This window comes from Ascaphus truei, chromosome 5 (genome assembly GCF_040206685.1).
Source record: "Ascaphus truei isolate aAscTru1 chromosome 5, aAscTru1.hap1, whole genome shotgun sequence".
Taxonomy (NCBI): Eukaryota; Metazoa; Chordata; class Amphibia; order Anura; family Ascaphidae; genus Ascaphus; species Ascaphus truei.
Genome location: NC_134487.1, coordinates 305,840,567 through 305,862,131, shown reverse-complemented (window position 1 = coordinate 305,862,131; position 21,565 = coordinate 305,840,567). Strand labels below are relative to the sequence as shown.

At 55.0% G+C, this 21,565-nt stretch overlaps 1 protein-coding gene across 8 annotated transcripts in view; it reads left to right on the top strand.

Annotated features, from left to right (window-relative positions):
- The first annotated feature begins 1,466 nt into the window (after positions 1-1,466).
- CALD1 (caldesmon 1) overlaps positions 1,467-21,565 on the top strand; it is a 255,486-nt gene continuing 235,387 nt past the window's right edge. For 2 of the 8 annotated variants that reach the window (XM_075603040.1, XM_075603037.1), the window contains exons 1-2: positions 1,468-1,655; positions 2,511-2,591. The gene's annotated coding sequence lies outside the window, so the exon portion shown is untranslated. Of the gene's footprint in view, positions 1,656-1,827; positions 1,846-2,510; positions 2,592-21,565 lie in introns of those variants that run through there. The other 6 variants (XR_012801944.1, XM_075603039.1, XM_075603042.1 and 3 more) reach the window with 6 other exon arrangements.

The following is a 21,565-nucleotide window of genomic DNA, read 5'->3' as shown; positions in this document are numbered from 1 at the left end:
AGGAGTTTAACCCCAACACTGCCTGTTCCTATCAGGACTTATAGTGTTGAGGCCAGTAGAAGGCTACATGTTGGGGCACTTTGCTACATGTTGATTGGAGCTTTCTTGAATGTTAAAATCAAATTAGTAATGTGCATTACTATTTGCTGCATTTATTCATTGCAAGTTGGAATGCCTTTTATTAGAATAGCAGGAGGGTTCTGCATAGATCTATTTGTATATAAAGAGACCTACCTATCAGATGTCATCGGAAGAGTATAGAAAGCTGCATAAAAATCTCTCACGTTGCATTATGAAAGGAGAAAATCCACCCTAAGTAACTTCCATTTTTTTGCAGGATTGGAAGCGGGGGTTCTTCAGAATGGAACCCCACTATTTTCAGCTCCAGGGACCCCCTGTTCCCGAGACACCTACTGGTGAAGTTACTAGGGTTACTTCCTGTTTTTAAAGTGGATTTAAATGGCCATCCAATAGGAAGGCATAACCACTGATATTGCAGTTTTCTATTGGCCGGAGATGTGGCTGCCATTTTGTTTCCCCTGAGGGAGATGTAAACCCCGTATATTTAGCTATTTATAGCATTATTTGCTACCAAATAACCAATACAAATACAAATATGACATTCCCTTAACTATAGTAGTGTAAAGATTTGCTGAAATCACAGGTGGTGTTTTTCCTGAAATATACAAATGAGTAATAGTACTGCACTCTACTTTCCATAGACACTGTATCGTGCGCTGAACAGCACCGGAGCAAAAAGCCACCCTGTGTCATCATCTTGTAACGAGAACAATATCCCTACAGAATGGAACTGTACACACTAGCCATTGCATGGATTCTCTGCGGCCTGGGATGACTCCCTCCCTGCAGATGTGTCTTATTAGTACCGGATGTCTGATATAACTAAGGTTGAACAATAAACGCCCAACTGGCTGTGTTAATATTAGCCATCCCAGGTATAACGTATTGTACGTATTGTCGAACATACACCTTTTACAAGACATCACAAATGGGTGTATTCTCTCCTATTCAGCTGTTCTCTCTCCTTAGCAGAAGCAGAATACCAGAGCAGTCTTATTACTTTGCAGTGAACATTTGGTTTTGATTTAAAACAAATTAACAAGGCTTGTTTCTTTTTTCCCCCCTTTTTTTCAGAATGTTTTTGTCCTTTATTTCTGAAGTCCTGGCTTAAATCAACATGTTTACTGTTTCCTTTTGTTTTAACTGATTTCCTTAGAAAATAAAGAAAAGAAAAGCTCTATTAGCGTTGAACAAGACAGCCCTTTTCTTGTTGTAAGATTAACATTTCTTCTGATCATTCCTGACAGAGGATTTACTTACAGAGGCCCTGAAAAGGATAACCAAAAAAGGGCATGGAGACAGTTTCTGGCACGTCCTGGATGTGCTGCTCTGGTGAGTGGCTCCCTGAGCATGCTTGGGGAATGACAGGCATGAGCAGCAGCAGCAGCAGCAGCACAGCAGCAGCAGCAGGAGCAGCAGCAGCAGGCTGGTCCCATCGTGCATTGGCTGCCTATTAGAATAAACCCAGGACACTGAGAGCCACAGCCTGTCACTTGTAACCAGAAGGATAAGGATTCATTTAGCATCGACTTAGTCCTGGGAGGAGCCAAGGGAAGGCTGAATACTAGAGCTGTGTGAGTCCCAGTGTGTTACAGACACTGTGTGAGTCCCTGTGTGTTACAGACACTGTGTGTGAGTCCCTGTGTGTTACAGACACTGTGTGTGTGTCCCTGTGTGTGAGTCCCTGTGTGTTACAGATAGTGTGTGAGTCCCTGTGTGTTACAGACACTGTGTGTGAGTCCCAGTGTGTTACAGACACTGTGTGTGAGTCCCTGTGTGTTACAGACACTGTGTGTGGGTCCCTGTGTGTTACAGACACTGTGTGTGAGTCCCTGTGTGTTACAGACACTGTGTGTGTCCCTGTCTGTGAGTCCCTGTGTGTTACAGACACTGTGCGTGGGTCCCTGTGTGTTACAGACACTGTGTGTTACAGACACTGTGTGTGTGTCCCTGTGTGTGAGTCCCTGTGTGTTACAGATAGTGTGTGAGTCCCTGTGTGTCACAGACATTGTGTGTGTCCCTGTGTGTGAGTCCCTGTGTGTTACAGACACTGGGTGGGTCCCTGTGTGTTACAGACACTGTGTGTTACAGACACTGTGTGAGTCCCTGTGTGTTACATACACTGTGTGAGTCCCTGTGTGTTACAGACATTGTGTGTGAGTCCCTGTGTGTTACAGACACTGGGTGGGTCCCTGTGTGTTACAGACACTGTGTGTTACAGACACTGTGTGAGTCCCTGTGTGTTACATACACTGTGTGAGTCCCTGTGTGTTACAGACATTGTGTGTGAGTCCCTGTGTGTTACAGACACTGGATGGGTCCCTGTGTGTTACAGACACTGTGTGAGTCCCTGTGTGTTACAGACATTGTGTGTGAGTCCCTGTGTGTGAGTCTCTGTGTGTTACAGACTGTGTCCCTGTGTGTTACAGGCGGTGTCCCTGTGTGTTACAGGCTCCCAGTGTCTCCTAAGACCTAAGCAGTTCATTTCAGTGCTTCCTTCTACCTGAAAGGTAAGGGATTTATTATAATACCTGTAAACCCTTTTGTTACTGACAGTATAATAGAGACTTGACCATTCTTAAGAGTGATTGGATCAATCAAAGCATTATATTTTTTGATACTTCACTTTAGAAGATTCAGTTTCAGATCCACTATTAAAAAATGTGATATATAATCTATGTTAAATCTGAAAGAAATAGTATGCATATTTATGAGATGTTTCCACTTTGGAGAATAATTGTAGTTATCCTTCAATAAATGCTCTGTTTTGCAAAATTGCAGTTATTCACCCAATGCATTATACTTATATTTGCAAGAAACCTGCGCCTTTTAGTTTATTGTGAAAACATTTGAACTTATTACTGAAAGCTGAAAATGCTGCAGCATACAAAGTATCTGTAATGTTCCTCGTGTAACTAATCCTATTTTTGTTTTAGCATTTGTAATATTTCTTGGAATAAATGTCTTCGCTGCCTGCAGAATTGCCATTTCTTTGCTTTAAGTACAATACTAGTTTGCAGATTATTGTCTGATGCTCCTTTTTGTCTGAAAGCAAAATACTTGGGTGGGTCCAAACCTTGGAATAATACTGTCCTATCATGCAGACATATTCCAGGAAGTCGGGAAACAAGTTGGCAGGCTACTGAGACTTGTGCAGAGCTCACACTCCTGTGCAGCACTGAGACTTGTGCAGAGCTCACACTCCTGTGCAGCACTGAGACTTGTGCAGAGCTCACACTCCTGTGCTGCACTGAGACTTGTGCAGAGCTCACACTCCGGTGCTGCACTGAGACTTGTGCAGAGCTCACACTCCTGTGCAGCACTGAGACTTGTGCAGAGCTCACACTCCTGTGCTGCACTGAGACTTGTGCAGAGCTCACACTCCGGTGCTGCACTGAGACTTGTGCAGAGCTCACACTCCGGTGCAGCACTGAGACTTGTGCAGAGCTCACTCTGCTGTGCTGCACTGAGACTTGTGCAGAGCTCACACTCCTGTGCAGCACTGAGACTTGTGCAGAGCTCACACTCCTGTGCTGCACTGAGACTTGTGCAGAGCTCACACTCCTGTGCTGCACTGAGACTTGTGCAGAGCTCACTCTCCTGTGCTGCACTGTGACTTGTGCAGAGCTCACTCTGCTGTGCTGCACTGAGACTTGTGCAGAGCTCACTCTCCTGTGCAGCACTGAGACTTGTGCAGAGCTCACACTCCTGTGCAGCACTGAGACTTGTGCAGAGCTCACACTCCTGTGCAGCACTGAGACTTGTGCAGAGAGCTCACACTCCTGTGCAGCAGTGAGACTCGTGCAGAGCTCACACTCCTGTGCAGCACTGAGACTCATGCAGAGCTCACACTCCTGTGCAGCACTGAGACTTGTGCAGAGAGCTCACACGCCTGTGCAGCACTGAGACTTGTGCAGAGAGCTCACACGCCTGTGCAGCACTGAGACTTGTGCAGAGAGCTCACACTCCTGTGCAGCACTGAGACTTGTGCAGAGCTCACACTCCTGTGCAGCACCGAGACTTGTGCAGAGAGCTCACACTCCTGTGCAGCAGTGAGACTTGTGCAGAGAGCTCACACTCCTGTGCAGCAGTGAGACTTGTGCAGACAGCTCACACTCCTGTGCAGCACTGAGACTTGTGCAGAGAGCTCATACTTCTGTGCAGCACTGAGACTTGTGCAGACAGCTCACACTCCTGTGCAGCACTGAGACTTGTGCAGAGCTCACACGCCTGTGCAGCACTGAGACTTGTGCAGAGAGCTCACACTCCTGTGCTGCACTGAGACTCGTGCAGAGAGCTCACACTCCTGTGCAGCACTGAGACTTGTGCAGACAGCTCACACTCCTGTGCAGCACTGAGACTTGTGCAGACAGCTCACACTCCTGTGCAGCACTGAGACTTGTGCAGAGCTCACACTCCTGTGCAGCACTGAGACTTGTGCAGAGATCTCACACTCCTGTGCAGCACTGAGACTTGTGCAGAGAGCTCACACTCCTGTGCAGCACTGAGACTTGTGCAGACAGCTCACACTCCTGTGCAGCACTGAGACTTGTGCAGACAGCTCACACTCCTGTGCAGGCTTGATGATGACTGGGACAGATAAGATTTGTTGCTTGGAATTCCTGGGGAAAAAACAATTAGCTGGAGGCAATTCTGATTGGCAAAGAATGGCAGATCTGATAACCTCTGACTTGAGATGGCAGATCTGATAACCTCTGACTTGAGATGGCAGATCTGATAACCTCTGACTTGAGATGGCAGATCTGATAACCTCTGACTTGAGACTGCTTATCTTACATCATGTTTGATGTTCATAAACCACTGATAGTTTCAGTTTTCATCATTTGTCATGTTTTCAATGTCTACATTAATCTTACAAGGGATTTTATTTTCAGCAGACGGCATTCAGGGCTGAATTCTGCAGCATAGCATTAAGCTTTGTGTATAGATAATAGGGGTATAATAATTTATACTAAAAGTACCTATTCTATTATTTTATTTAGGATAAGTGCCTGTCGTCTAAATTTAATGTAGATTGAACTGGATGGACATATGTCTCGTTTAAATCTCATCTACTATGTATTTCTTTAACTTCCAACCTCCAGAACAGTAATAATACTCGAATTGGTTCTAGCATCTAGGCTCCCAATGTTTAACCGCCTCCTATGTTCTATTGTAAGTGAGATTGGTAAGAGACTAGCAAAGAGTCATCAGTATAAACCCGGAGTATGTGATATAGTGATAGAATTAGTTTGTACAATGCATTATGGGACACAAGCCTGTGTTCCAAGCCACACGTAGTACTATTCTTGGAAAAACTAAATGACCTAGAAGCATCAATCCCCAAAAATCCTAATACTATTGGTGGGATATTTTTCATTGATGAATCAATTTTTGCCCAAGAATTGCACCAATTTGGCCTTTAAATATAGAGCCCTATATTTTTCTTTTAATCCATTGCACAAACTAGTCTCACTAAGGGTACGTTACACACACTGCCAGGATTCAACGAAACTACATCTTGAGACAACATTCCGACTCCTATTTGCATCAAACAATCAATCATTGAGTTTGCAGCGTGGGTCACAGGGGCGAGAATCGTGGGTCACAGGGGTGAGAATCGTGGGTCACAGGGGCGAGAATCGTGGGTCACAGGGGTCGAGAATCGCAGGATGGAGACCAAACTCTTCACAGAAGAGGAGGGTCTTAAGTCAGGTGTCTAAACTCCACTCCTCAAGGGCCACCACCATGTTTTAAGGATATCCCTGCTTCCGCACAGGTGGGGCAGTCTCCTACTGACCCACTGATTGAGCCACCGGTGCTGAAGCTTGGATATCCTTAAAACCTGACCTGTTGGTGGCCATTGAGGAGTGGAGTTCAGAACCCCTACTTAAGTGAAAGCATTTTCTCGATAGTGACGTTTGGAATATTTTAACTGTTGTCATTTGAACAGAGAACTGAATTGTCACCATTACTTCAAATGTTCATTGTATTTAGCACACCAGAAGTGTCAAACATTTATCAGAGATGATCAGAGACAGAAATTAGTTAGCATTCAATGGCAGAACAAGGAAATATGAAACATGTAACATCATAAATACTATGGAGGTATGGATAATCTCAAAATCTGGTGTGGATATTTAAGTAAAACCTTGAGGAGTAAATGAACACATGTTTAGTTAAGATGATAGATTTCTTGGCTAATAAGTATTTTACATGTTAGATTTCAAGACTACTCAAACATCTTCCTCAGACATCTGAGGAATGTCACTAGCCTACGGCTATCCAGATGCTTTAAGAAGGTAGCAGAATGGTAAAGAAAGCTTACATTTAAAACACTTATTAGCCAATAAAGGTATCACCCAAAGTTATCATATTCCTCCAGTTAATCACCAAACTAAACTTAACAAACTCGTGTGTATAAAGAGGCGCGCCTTCTCCTCTAACAGAAACATCTTTTTGCATACATGTAACAATGTGTTTCAGCCTCTTGTGGAGAATTGTAGTATGAAACATAGATATAAATGTCTTACAACAATGGAAATATGCAATTAGACCTGCTTTGCAGAGGTTGCAGTCTGACAATATATATATATATTTTAATTTATGGTGGGTGAAAAAAGCGACAGCAAACCTCCACCGTTAGCATATAGCCAATAAAGAATATCACTTGTGAGCACATTCACATGTCTTAGACAGGTCTGCAACCCTGCCCTTCCCCATTATCACCTTGCATACAGTGCTCCCACTGCAGCAAGGGATTCTGGGAAATGACATGCAAATGAGCACACAATGTGTCACCTTTTGCCTGGAATATCCATTCACATGGAGCCCATTTAAGCTGATGTATCGCCGTTCACACAGCTTTTAAGCACAGCATGGAACTAGCAAAGCACTCACAGACATGTTTCAGCCTTGATGGGTATCATCAGTGTGAGGTTGGTTTATACTGACTTTGCAATATTTCTAGGCTGGGTAGGTTTACCAAATACATTTTAAATTATGGTGGGTGAAAAAGGTGAAAAAAATCAGCTCCATTTAACCCATTGAATACGCCCTTTTCCGTCCCAGGAGGGATTGCCCTTTCAAGCATTTGACCTCACAGTGCAGCGTTACTTTGGTAGCTAGTGATGTGCTAATATCTCCTGCACCATTAGCAAGCTCTGCTCGTCAACGGTCAGCTCTGCGATTTATATTCTCATAATGTATAGAATATTGTGTCCAAAGTAAATGTACCCTTACAGCATGGACTGTCTACTTACTGTATAACTAGTACTGCAGATCCCCCTAACTATGTAACTCGCCCTAACTATGTAACTCGCCCTAACTATGTAACTCGCCCTAACTATGTAATAAATTATCAAATAACTAATTACTTCGATTCAACAAAGACCTTAAGCTTTAGAAAGGCAGATTTGAATAAACTGAGGTCTAATCTAGTAGTAATACAATGGGATGATGCTTTTGCATGAAAAATGTAGAAGATAAATGGGCAGTCTTTAAAACATTGTTAGAAAATCACACTTATCAGTGTATACCCATGGGTAATAAGTATAAAAGAAATAAGTCAAAACCAATGTGGCTAAATAAACAGGTAGGGGAGGAAATGGACAAGAAGAGGAAGGCGTTTAGATTCTTTGACAGAAGGGACGGAGACATCGTATCAGAATTATAAGGAATGTAACAAAATTGCAAAAGTGCAATCAAATTAGCAAAAATGGATAATGAAAAAAAGATTGCAATAGAAAGTAAGATCAACCCTAAAAAGTTCTTTAAGTACCTTAATAACAAAAAAATTAAAAAGAAAATATAAGACCCTTTCAGTGTGAGATGGGTAGGCAGATTATTGGAGATAAGGAAAAAGCAGAGGTATTAAACAAATTCTTTGCCTCTGTGTTTACCAGGGAAGAATCAATTTCAATAGTAGCACCGTAGGAGGAAGCCACAACCTCCATATTAATGAACAATTGGTTAACTGAGGTAGAAATTTATAGGCGGCTTGATAAAATTAAAGTAAATAAGGCACCTGCCCCTTTGGCATACATCCAAGAGTTCTCAAGGAGTTAATTTCAGTATTAGCCAGACCATTACATTTAATATTCAAGGACTCCATTTCCACAGGCTCAGTACCACAAGATTGGCGTAAAGCAGATGTGGTGCCTATATTTTAAAAGGGAGCTAGATCACAACCGGGGAATTACAGACCTGTAAGCCTGACTTCAATAGTGGGGAATCTTCTTGAAGGTTTAATACGGGATAATATTCAGGAATACCTAATGGAAAACAAAATTATTAGTAATAGTCAGCATGGATTTATGAAAAATAGGTTGTGCCAAACTAACCTTATTAGTTTCTTTGAGGAGGTAAATAGGAATTTAGACCAGGGTAATGCAGTTGATGTGGTCTACTTAGATTAGTGTACAAAATAAAGGAGAAGGATTTAGGAGTGCTTGTAGACAGCAGGCTTAGCAATAGTGCTCAAAGTCATGCAGTAGCTGCAAAGGCAAACAAGATCTTATCTTGCATTTAACGGGCAATGGATGGAAGGGAAGTAAACATAATTATGCCCCTTTACAAAGCGTTAGTAAGACCTCACCTTGACTATGGAGTACAATTTTGGGCACCACTCCTTAGAAAATACATTATGGAACTAGAGAGAGTGCAGAGAAGAGCCACCAAATTAATAAAGGGGATGTATAATCTGTTTTATGAGGAGAGGCTAGCTAAATTAGATTTGTTTAGAATAGAGGCATCTAAGAGAGGATATGATAACTATATACAAATATTTTCGGGGACAATACAAGGAGCTTAGAACTATTCATCCCACGGGCAGTACAAAAGGACACGGGGCATCCCTTATGGTTGGAGGAAAGGAGAGTTCATCAGCAATAAAGGAAAGGGTTCTTAACAGTATGGGCAGTTAAAATGTGGAATTCATTACCCATGGAGACTGTGATAGCAGATATATACAATTCATATCTTCAAACAAAGGTTGGACTTCTTTTTAGAAAGGAAAGGTATACAGGGATATACCAAATAAGTATACTTGGGAAGGATGTTGATCCAGGGAGTAATCTGATTGCCAATTCTTGGAGTCAGGAAGGAATTTATTTTCCCCTTATGAGATATCATTGGATGATATGACACTGGGGTTTTTTTGTTTGTCTTCCTCTGGATCAATAAGTAAGTATAGATATAGGATAAAGTATCTGTTGTCTAAATTTAGCATAGGTTGAACTTGATGCCATTATGTCTTTTTTTTTTTCAACATCATCTACTACTGTATGTAACTTCGCCTAACTATGTAACTCACGCTAACTATGTAACTCGCGCTAACTATGTAACTCACCCTAACTATGTAACTCACCCAAACTATGTAACTCGCCCTAACTATGTAACTCGCCCTAACTATGTAACTCGCCCTAACTATGTAACTCGCCCTAACTATGTAACTCGCGCTAACTATTTAACTCGCCCTAACTATTTAACTCGCCCTAACTATGTAACTCGCCCTAACTATGTAACCTGAAAAAGGGAATTGGCAAAATGAAATCTTTATACGAGGTGCAAGTCGCCTCTTCCCAGGTATGCGATGCTCTCATGTCAAGAAGCCTTTTACTTGTACAAAGTCCAGGTATGTGGGAGCTCTCCAACGTATCTGTTTTTGGGGTATTCAGTCCTGTACCACTGATGGTCCGGATGTAGCAGGCTTCAATATTTCCACAGGTAACAATCAATTCTGTTATAATGCAGAATATCGATTCAGTGATGGTGTCAAATATCCCAACATACCCCATAGTGTCCACCATATCCCAGCAAAAGGGAACAATGAAGCCTCCAACATCTGTAATTTAACCCATTGCCTCCTCAGCGAAGCACATGCACCATTCTAGTGAATAGGCGGCACTGTGTCTTCTGGAATAGAACCTCTTAGTAAATATAGGTCCAGACGTCTGAACCTGATCCTCTCAACATGCGGCCACACATCAGTAGAGTCAAACTAATTTCTCTCAATAATCTATGTTGGACTAAACATTTGTGGGGAATAAAAACCACTTATGAGCACGTTCACATGTCTCAGACTGATCCATAATAACCCTACCTTTCCCCATCGTTAATCCACATACACAACTTCCACGGCAGTCCGGGATTCGGGGTTATAACACGCAGTTCAGCACTCGGCACCTCACTTTTTGCTTCTTATCCATTTTAACATGGACTTCTGCTGCCATTATATACTTATAGGGATCCATGTTAAGATGGATAAGAAGCAAAAAAGTGACTCTGTGCTGTGTGTGCTCATTTGCATGTTATTACCCAGAATCCCTGACTGCCGTGGAGGTATTGTATGTGGAGTGATTATGGGGAAAGGCGGGTTGTGGGTCTGTCTAAGACATGTGAATGTGCTTGTGTGTGTTTGTCGGTCTGTGTGTGTGTGTCTGTCTGTCGCTTTGTGTGTATGTCTGTCGGTCGCTCTGTGTGTTTGTCGGTCGCTCTGTGTGTGTCTGTCAGTCGCTGTGTGTCTGTCGGTCGCTGTGTGTCTGTCGGTCTGTGTGTGTGTGTCTGTTGGTCAGTCTGTGTGTGTCTGTCACTCTGTGTGTGTGTCTGTCGGTCTGTCTGTCGGTCGGTCTGTGTGTGTTTCTGTCAGTCGCTCTGTGTGTGTGTCTGTTGGTCTGTGTGTGTGTGTCTGTCAGTCTGTCTGTGTGTCTGTCGGTCGGTCTATGTGTGTGTCTGTTGGTCTGTGTGTGTTTCTGTCGGTCTGTCTGTCTGTCGGTCGCTGTGTGTGTGTCTGTTGGCCAGTCTGTGTGTGTCTGTCAGTCTGTGTGTGTCTGTCGGTCGGTCTGTGTGTCTGTCGGTCTATGTGTGTGTCTGTTGGTCTGTGTTGTGTAGTGGAATATTTCAGGTCCCAAAATACCCAATAATTGAGGTGAAAAAATACATCAACTAGTGTGCAAATGAATATAAAGTGCATAAGCTTGATAAGGTAGTTAATGAGCGTCTGCAGCTGTAAAACCGGGGTGGCCCAGCACCCCGCACACTAAAACAGAATAAAGACAAAAAGACAAAAGAACAGCGCACAACGCACATAGTGTAATAAAAGGGTAAGTATTCTGCGTACATCAAAACAAATCTTTAAAAGCATATCATGTAGCACGACATGTGTTACCAACGCTGGAACCGGATCAAATAGGACTCTCATCATCTGGTCTCACGATGGAAATCTTCAAAGGATATACCACTCCTCGTAGTAAGTGGCGCCCACCAAAGGGCACAAGGAAACCTCCTCGAAGCGAGTAGGAATAGAATATCTATTCAGGGTGCCCAATCCGTGAGAGTGAGTGGGTATTTATTCCACGCGAGCACCCTGCACTAATTACTCCCTGACGAAGTAGTGTTTTTAGCTACGAAATGCGTTGGATTTTATTGACGTTATTTGCTGCTCTGCTCACTTCTACTACCCTTACTTTAGCCGTACGACCGCATTTACGGGTCTGTAACTGTCTGTGCTCCGAGCGCTCCGTATCTGTGGCGCCTGTGCAGTGACGTCACTATCCGTTGCCGTGTACTATCGGCGGTTTAGTTTTGGGTTGAAGTTGAGTATATCCTGACAGTTCCAGAACGGGACTGTTAAATGTAGTTGCTCCCTAGATCTGCCTTAACGTACTCCACCGAGTCACGCTGGGAGTGACGCGGCGAGGTGGCGCACGGGCAGTAGTGAGGAAGATACCGCTGGGAGTGACGCGGCGAGGTGGCGCACGGGCAGTAGTGAGGAAGATACCGCTGGGAGTGACGCGGCGAGGTGGCGCACGGGCGGTAGTGAGGGAGATACCGCTGGGAGTGACGCGGCGAGGTGGCGCACGGGCGGTAGTGAGGGAGATACCGCTGGGAGTGACGCGGCGAGGTGGCGCACGGGCGGTAGTGAGGGAGATACCGCTGGGAGTGACGCGGCGAGGTGGCGCACGGGCGGTAGTGAGGGAGATACCGCTGGGAGTGACGCGGCGAGGTGGCGCACGGGCGGTAGTGAGGGAGATACCGCTGGGAGTGACGCGGCGAGGTGGCGTACGGGCGGTAGTGAGGGAGATACCGCTGGGAGTGACGCGGCGAGGTGGCGTACGGGCGGTAGTGAGGGAGATACCGCTGGGAGTGACGCGGCGAGGTGGCGTACGGGCGGTAGTGAGGGAGATACCGCTGGGAGTGACGCGGCGAGGTGGCGCACGGGCGGTAGTGAGGGAGATACCGCTGGGAGTGACGCGGCGAGGTGGCGCACGGGCGGTAGTGAGGGAGATACCGCTGGGAGTGACGCGGCGAGGTGGCGCACGGGCGGTAGTGAGGGAGATACCGCTGGGAGTGACGCGGCGAGGTGGCGCACGGGCGGTAGTGAGGGAGATACCGCTGGGAGTGACGCGGCGAGGTGGCGCACGGGCGGTAGTGAGGGAGATACCGCTGGGAGTGACGCGGCGAGGTGGCGCACGGGCGGTAGTGAGGGAGATACCGCTGGGAGTGACGCGGCGAGGTGGCGTACGGGCGGTAGTGAGGGAGATACCGCTGGGAGTGACGCGGCGAGGTGGCGTACGGGCGGTAGTGAGGGAGATACCGCTGGGAGTGACGCGGCGAGGTGGCGTACGGGCGGTAGTGAGGGAGATACCGCTGGGAGTGACGCGGCGAGGTGGCGCACGGGCGGTAGTGAGGGAGATACCGCTGGGAGTGACGCGGCGAGGTGGCGCACGGGCGGTAGTGAGGGAGATACCGCTGGGAGTGACGCGGCGAGGTGGCGCACGGGCGGTAGTGAGGGAGATACCGCTGGGAGTGACGCGGCGAGGTGGCGCACGGGCGGTAGTGAGGGAGATACCGCTGGGAGTGACGCGGCGAGGTGGCGCACGGGCGGTAGTGAGGGAGATACCGCTGGGAGTGACGCGGCGAGGTGGCGTACGGGCGGTAGTGAGGGAGATACCGCTGGGAGTGACGCGGCGAGGTGGCGTACGGGCGGTAGTGAGGGAGATACCGCTGGGAGTGACGCGGCGAGGTGGCGTACGGGCGGTAGTGAGGGAGATACCGCTGGGAGTGACGCGGCGAGGTGGCGCACGGGCGGTAGTGAGGGAGATACCGCTGGGAGTGACGCGGCGAGGTGGCGCACGGGCGGTAGTGAGGTAGATACCGCTGGGAGTGACGCGGCGAGGTGGCGTACGGGCGGTAGTGAGGTAGATACCGCTGGGAGTGACGCGGCGAGGTGGCGTACGGGCGGTAGTGAGGGAGATACCGCTGGGAGTGACGCGGCGAGGTGGCGTACGGGCGGTAGTGAGGTAGATACCGCTGGGAGTGACGCGGCGAGGTGGCGTACGGGCGGTAGTGAGGTAGATACCGCTGGGAGTGACGCGGCGAGGTGGCGTACGGGCGGTAGTGAGGTAGATACCGCTGGGAGTGACGCGGCGAGGTGGCGTACGGGCGGTAGTGAGGGAGATACCGCTGGTAGTGACGCGGCGAGGTGGCGCACGGGCGGTAGTGAGGGAGATACCGCTGGGAGTGACGCGGCGAGGTGGCGCACGGGCGGTAGTGAGGGAGATACCGCTGGGAGTGACGCGGCGAGGTGGCGCACGGGCGGTAGTGAGGGAGATACCGCTGGGAGTGACGCGGCGAGGTGGCGCACGGGCGGTAGTGAGGGAGATACCGCTGGGAGTGACGCGGCGAGGTGGCGCACGGGCGGTAGTGAGGGAGATACCGCTGGGAGTGACGCGGCGAGGTGGCGCACGGGCGGTAGTGAGGGAGATACTGCTGGGAGTGACGCGGCGAGGTGGCGCACGGGCGGTAGTGAGGGAGATACCGCTGAGAGTGACGCGGCGAGGTGGCGCACGGGCGGTAGTGAGGGAGATACCGCTGGGAGTGACGCGGCGAGGTGGTGCACGGGCGGTAGTGAGGGAGATATCGCTGGTAGTGACGCGGCGAGGTGGCGTACGGGCGGTAGTGAGGGAGATACCGCTGGGAGTGACGCGGCGAGGTGGCGTACGGGCGGTAGTGAGGGAGATACCGCTGGGAGTGACGCGGCGAGGTGGCGCACGGGCGGTAGTGAGGGAGATACCGCTGGGAGTGACGCGGCGAGGTGGCGCACGGGCGGTAGTGAGGGAGATACCGCTGGGAGTGACGCGGCGAGGTGACGCACGGGCAGTAGTGAGGGAGATACCGCTGGGAGTGACGCGGCGAGGTGGCGCACGGGCGGTAGTGAGGGAGATACCGCTGGGAGTGACGCGGCGAGGTGGTGCACGGGCAGTAGTGAGGGAGATACCGCTGATAGTGACGCGGCGAGGTGACGCACGGGCAGTAGTGAGGGAGATACCGCTGGTAGTGACGCGGCGAGGTGGCGCACGGGCGGTAGTGAGGGAGATACCGCTGGGAGTGACGCGGCGAGGTGGTGCACGGGCAGTAGTGAGGGAGATACCGCTGATAGTGACGCGGCGAGGTGACGCACGGGCAGTAGTGAGGGAGATACCGCTGGTAGTGACGCGGCGAGGTGGCGCACGGGCGGTAGTGAGGGAGATACCGCTGGTAGTGACGCGGCGAGGTGGCGCACGGGCGGTAGTGAGGGAGATACCGCTGATAGTGACGCGGCGAGGTGACGCACGGGCGGTAGTGAGGGAGATACCGCTGGTAGTGACGCGGCGAGGTGGCGCACGGGCGGTAGTGAGGGAGATACCGCTGGGAGTGACGCGGCGAGGTGGCGTACGGGCGGTAGTGAGGGAGATACCGCTGGGAGTGACGCGGCGAGGTGGCGCACGGGCGGTAGTGAGGTAGATACCGCTGGGAGTGACGCGGCGAGGTGGCGCACGGGCGGTAGTGAGGGAGATACCGCTGGTAGTGACGCGGCGAGGTGGCGCACGGGCGGTAGTGAGGGAGATACCGCTGGGAGTGACGCGGCGAGGTGGCGCACGGGCGGTAGTGAGGTAGATACCGCTGGGAGTGACGCGGCGAGGTGGCCCACGGGCGGTAGTGAGGGAGATATCGCTGGTAGTGACGCGGCGAGGTGGCGCACGGGCGGTAGTGAGGGAGATACCGCTGGGAGTGACGCGGCGAGGTGGCGCACGGGCGGTAGTGAGGTAGATACCGCTGGGAGTGACGCGGCGAGGTGGCGCACGGGCGGTAGTGAGGGAGTTACCGCTGGGAGTGACGCGGCGAGGTGGCGCACGGGCGGTAGTGAGGGAGATACCGCTGGGAGTGACGCGGCGAGGTGGCTCACGGGCGGTAGTGAGGGAGATACCGCTGGGAGTGACGCGGCGAGGTGGCGCACGGGCGGTAGTGAGGGAGATACCGCTGGGAGTGACGCGGCGAGGTGGCGCACGGGCGGTAGTGAGGGAGATACCGCTGGGAGTGACGCGGCGAGGTGGCGCACGGGCGGTAGTGAGGGAGATACCGCTGGGAGTGACGCGGCGAGGTGGCGTACGGGCGGTAGTGAGGGAGATACCGCTGGGAGTGACGCGGCGAGGTGGCGCACGGGCGGTAGTGAGGGAGATACCGCTGGTAGTGACGCGGCGAGGTGGCGCACGGGCGGTAGTGAGGGAGATACCGCTGGTAGTGACGCGGCGAGGTGGCGCACGGGCGGTAGTGAGGGAGATACCGCTGGGAGTGACGCGGCGAGGTGGCGCACGGGCGGTAGTGAGGGAGATACCGCTGGTAGTGACGCGGCGAGGTGGCGCACGGGCGGTAGTGAGGGAGATACCGCTGGGAGTGACGCGGCGAGGTGGCGTACGGGCGGTAGTGAGGGAGATACCGCTGGGAGTGACGCGGCGAGGTGGCGCACGGGCGGTAGTGAGGTAGACACCGCTGGGAGTGACGCGGCGAGGTGGCGCACGGGCGGTAGTGAGGGAGATATCGCTGGGAGTGACGCGGCGAGGTGGCGCACGGGCGGTAGTGAGGGAGACACCGCTGGGAGTGACGCGGCGAGGTGGCGCACGGGCGGTAGTGAGGGAGATACCGCTGGGAGTGACGCGGCGAGGTGGCTCACGGGCGGTAGTGAGGTAGATACCGCTGGGAGTGACGCGGCGAGGTGGCGCACGGGCGGTAGTGAGGGAGATATCGCTGGGAGTGACGCGGCGAGGTGGCGCACGGGCGGTAGTGAGGGAGATACCGCTGGGAGTGACGCGGCGAGGTGGCGTACGGGCGGTAGTGAGGGAGATACCGCTGGGAGTGACGCGGCGAGGTGGCGTACGGGCGGTAGTGAGGGAGATACCGCTGGGAGTGACGCGGCGAGGTGGCGCACGGGCGGTAGTGAGGGAGATATCGCTGGGAGTGACGCGGCGAGGTGGCGTACGGGCGGTAGTGAGGGAGATACCGCTGGGAGTGACGCGGCGAGGTGGCGCACGGGCGGTAGTGAGGGAGATACCACTGGTAGTGACGCGGCGAGGTGGCGCACGGGCGGTAGTGAGGAAGATACCGCTGGGAGTGACGCGGCGAGGTGGCGCACGGGCGGTAGTGAGGGAGATACCGCTGGGAGTGACGCGGCGAGGTGGCGCACGGGCGGTTGTGAGGGAGATATCGCTGGGAGTGACGCGGCGAGGTGGCGCACGGGCGGTAGTGAGGGAGATACCGCTGGGAGTGACGCGGCGAGGTGGCGCACAGGCGGTAGTGAGGGAGATACCGCTGGGAGTGACGCGGCGAGGTGGCGCACGGGCGGTAGTGAGGGAGATACTGCTGGGAGTGACGCGGCGAGGTGGCGCACGGGCGGTAGTGAGGGAGATACCGCTGGTAGTGACGCGGCGAGGTGGCGCACGGGCGGTAGTGAGGGAGATACCGCTGGGAGTGACGCGGCGAGGTGGCGCACGGGCGGTAGTGAGGTAGACACCGCTGGGAGTGACGCGGCGAGGTGGCGCACGGGCGGTAGTGAGGGAGATATCGCTGGGAGTGACGCGGCGAGGTGGCGCACGGGCGGTAGTGAGGGAGACACCGCTGGGAGTGACGCGGCGAGGTGGCGCACGGGCGGTAGTGAGGGAGATACCGCTGGGAGTGACGCGGCGAGGTGGCTCACGGGCGGTAGTGAGGTAGATACCGCTGGGAGTGACGCGGCGAGGTGGCGCACGGGCGGTAGTGAGGGAGATATCGCTGGGAGTGACGCGGCGAGGTGGCGCACGGGCGGTAGTGAGGGAGATACCGCTGGGAGTGACGCGGCGAGGTGGCGTACGGGCGGTAGTGAGGGAGATACCGCTGGGAGTGACGCGGCGAGGTGGCGTACGGGCGGTAGTGAGGGAGATACCGCTGGGAGTGACGCGGCGAGGTGGCGCACGGGCGGTAGTGAGGGAGATATCGCTGGGAGTGACGCGGCGAGGTGGCGTACGGGCGGTAGTGAGGGAGATACCGCTGGGAGTGACGCGGCGAGGTGGCGCACGGGCGGTAGTGAGGGAGATACCACTGGTAGTGACGCGGCGAGGTGGCGCACGGGCGGTAGTGAGGAAGATACCGCTGGGAGTGACGCGGCGAGGTGGCGCACGGGCGGTAGTGAGGGAGATACCGCTGGGAGTGACGCGGCGAGGTGGCGCACGGGCGGTTGTGAGGGAGATATCGCTGGGAGTGACGCGGCGAGGTGGCGCACGGGCGGTAGTGAGGGAGATACCGCTGGGAGTGACGCGGCGAGGTGGCGCACAGGCGGTAGTGAGGGAGATACCGCTGGGAGTGACGCGGCGAGGTGGCGCACGGGCGGTAGTGAGGGAGATACTGCTGGGAGTGACGCGGCGAGGTGGCGCACGGGCGGTAGTGAGGGAGATACCGCTGGTAGTGACGCGGCGAGGTGGCGCACGGGCGGTAGTGAGGGAGATACCGCTGGGAGTGACGCGGCGAGGTGGCGTACGGGCGGTAGTGAGGGAGATACCGCTGGGAGTGACGCGGCGAGGTGGCGCACGGGCGGTAGTGAGGGAGATACCGCTGGGAGTGACGCGGCGAGGTGGCGTACGGGCGGTAGTGAGGGAGATACCGCTGGGAGTGACGCGGCGAGGTGGCGCACGGGCGGTAGTGAGGGAGATACCGCTGGTAGTGACGCGGCGAGGTGGCGCACGGGCGGTAGTGAGGGAGATACCGCTGGGAGTGACGCGGCGAGGTGGCGCACGGACGGTAGTGAGGGAGATACCGCTGGGAATGACGCGGCGAGGTGGCGCACGGGCGGTAGTGAGGGAGATACCGCTGGGAGTGACGCGGCGAGGTGGCGCACGGGCGGTAGTGAGGGAGATACCGCTGGGAGTGACGCGGCGAGGTGGCGCACGGGCGGTAGTGAGGGAGATACCGCTGGGAGTGACGCGGCGAGGTGGCGCACGGGCGGTAGTGAGGGAGATACCGCTGGGAGTGACGCGGCGAGGTGGCGCACGGGCGGTAGTGAGGGAGATACCGCTGGTAGTGACGCGGCGAGGTGGCGCACGGGCGGTAGTGAGGGAGATACCGCTGGTAGTGACGCGGCGAGGTGGCGCACGGGCGGTAGTGAGGGAGATACCACTGGTAGTGACGCGGCGAGGTGGCGCACGGGCGGTAGTGAGGGAGATACCGCTGGTAGTGACGCGGCGAGGTGGCGCACGGGCGGTAGTGAGGGAGATACCACTGGGAGTGACGCGGCGAGGTGGCGCACGGGCGGTAGTGAGGGAGATACCGCTGGTAGTGACGCGGCGAGGTGGCGCACGGGCGGTAGTGAGGGAGATACCGCTGGGAGTGACGCGGCGAGGTGGCGTACGGGCGGTAGTGAGGGAGATACCGCTGGGAGTGACGCGGCGAGGTGGCGTACGGGCGGTAGTGAGGGAGATACCGCTGGGAGTGACGCGGCGAGGTGGCGCACGGGCGGTAGTGAGGGAGATACTGCTGGGAGTGACGCGGCGAGGTGGCGCACGGGCGGTAGTGAGGGAGATACCGCTGGGAGTGACGCGGCGAGGGTGGCGCACGGGCGGTAGTGAGGGAGATACCGCTGGGAGTGACGCGGCGAGGTGGCGCACGGGCGGTAGTGAGGGAGATACCGCTGGGAGTGACGCGGCGAGGTGGCGCACGGACGGTAGTGAGGGAGATACCGCTGGGAGTGACGCGGCGAGGTGGCGCACGGGCGGTAGTGAGGGAGATACCGCTGGGAGTGACGCGGCGAGGTGGCGCACGGGCGGTAGTGAGGGAGGTACCGCTGGGAGTGACGCGGCGAGGTGGCGCACGGGCGGTAGTGAGGGAGATACCGCTGGGAGTGACGCGGCGAGGTGGCGCACGGGCGGTAGTGAGGGAGATACCGCTGGGAGTGACGCGGCGAGGTGGCGCACGGGCGGTAGTGAGGGAGATACCGCTGGGAGTGACGCGGCGAGGTGGCCCACGGGCGGTAGTGAGGGAGATACCGCTGGGAGTGACGCGGCGAGGTGGCGCACGGGCGGTAGTGAGGGAGATACCGCTGGGAGTGACGCGGCGAGGTGGCGCACGGGCGGTAGTGAGGGAGGTACCGCTGGGAGTGACGCGGCGAGGTGGCGCACGGGCGGTAGTGAGGGAGATACCGCTGGGAGTGACGCGGCGAGGTGGCGCACGGGCGGTATTGAGGGAGATACCGCTGGGAGTGACGCGGCGAGGTGGCGCACGGGCGGTAGTGAGGGAGATACCGCTGGGAGTGAGGTGGCGCACGGGCGGTAGTGAGGGAGATACCGCTGGGAGTGACGCGGCGAGGTGGCGCACGGGCGGTAGTGAGGGAGATACCGCTGGGAGTGACGCGGCGAGGTGGCGCACGGGCGGTAGTGAGGGAGATACCGCTGGGAGTGACGCGGCGAGGTGGCGCACGGGCGGTAGTGAGGGAGATACCGCTGGGAGTGACGCGGCGAGGTGGCGCACGGGCGGTAGTGAGGGAGATACCGCTGGGAGTGACGCGGCGAGGTGGCGCACGGGCGGTAGTGAGGGAGATACCGCTGGGAGTGACGCGGCGAGGTGGCGCACGGGCGGTAGTGAGGGAGATACCGCTGGGAGTGACGCGGCGAGGTGGCGTACGGGCGGTAGTGAGGGAGATACCGCTGGGAGTGACGCGGCGAGGTGGCGCACGGGCGGTAGTGAGGGAGATACCGCTGGGAGTGACGCGGCGAGGTGGCGCACGGGCGGTAGTGAGGGAGATACCGCTGGGAGTGACGCGGCGAGGTGGCGCACGGGCGGTAGTGAGGGAGATACCGCTGGGAGTGACGCGGCGAGGTGGCCCACGGGCGGTAGTGAGGGAGATACCGCTGGGAGTGACGCGGCGAGGTGGCGCACGGGCGGTAGTGAGGGAGATACCGCTGGGAGTGACGCGGCGAGGTGGCGCACGGGCGGTAGTGAGGGAGGTACCGCTGGGAGTGACGCGGCGAGGTGGCGTACGGGCGGTAGTGAGGGAGATACCGCTGGGAGTGACGCGGCGAGGTGGCGCACGGGCGGTAGTGAGGGAGATACCGCTGGGAGTGACGCGGCGAGGTGGCGCACGGGCGGTAGTGAGGGAGATACCGCTGGGAGTGACGCGGCGAGGTGGCGCACGGACGGTAGTGAGGGAGATACCGCTGGGAGTGACGCGGCGAGGTGGCGCACGGGCGGTATTGAGGGAGATACCGCTGGGAGTGACGCGGCGAGGTGGCGCACGGGCGGTAGTGAGGGAGATACCGCTGGGAGTGAGGTGGCGCACGGGCGGTAGTGAGGGAGATACCGCTGGGAGTGACGCGGCGAGGTGGCGCACGGGCGGTAGTGAGGGAGATACCGCTGGGAGTGACGCGGCGAGGTGGCGCACGGGCGGTAGTGAGGGAGATACCGCTGGGAGTGACGCGGCGAGGTGGCGCACGGGCGGTAGTGAGGGAGATACCGCTGGGAGTGACGCGGCGAGGTGGCGCACGGACGGTAGTGAGGGAGATACCGCTGGGAGTGACGCGGCGAGGTGGCGCACGGGCGGTAGTGAGGGAGATACCGCTGGGAGTGACGCGGCGAGGTGGCGCACGGGCGGTAGTGAGGGAGATACCGCTGGGAGTGACGCGGCGAGGTGGCGCACGGGCGGTAGTGAGGGAGATACCGCTGGGAGTGACGCGGCGAGGTGGCGCACGGGCGGTAGTGAGGGAGATACCGCTGGGAGTGACGCGGCGAGGTGGCCCACGGGCGGTAGTGAGGGAGATACCGCTGGGAGTGACGCGGCGAGGTGGCGCACGGGCGGTAGTGAGGGAGATACCGCTGGGAGTGACGCGGCGAGGTGGCGCACGGGCGGTAGTGAGGGAGGTACCGCTGGGAGTGACGCGGCGAGGTGGCGCACGGGCGGTAGTGAGGGAGATACCGCTGGGAGTGACGCGGCGAGGTGGCGCACGGGCGGTAGTGAGGGAGATACCGCTGGGAGTGACGCGGCGAGGTGGCGCACGGGCGGTAGTGAGGGAGATACCGCTGGGAGTGACGCGGCGAGGTGGCGCACGGGCGGTAGTGAGGGAGATACCGCTGGGAGTGACGCGGCGAGGTGGCGCACGGGCGGTAGTGAGGGAGATACCGCTGGGAGTGAGAGGTGGCGCACGGGCGG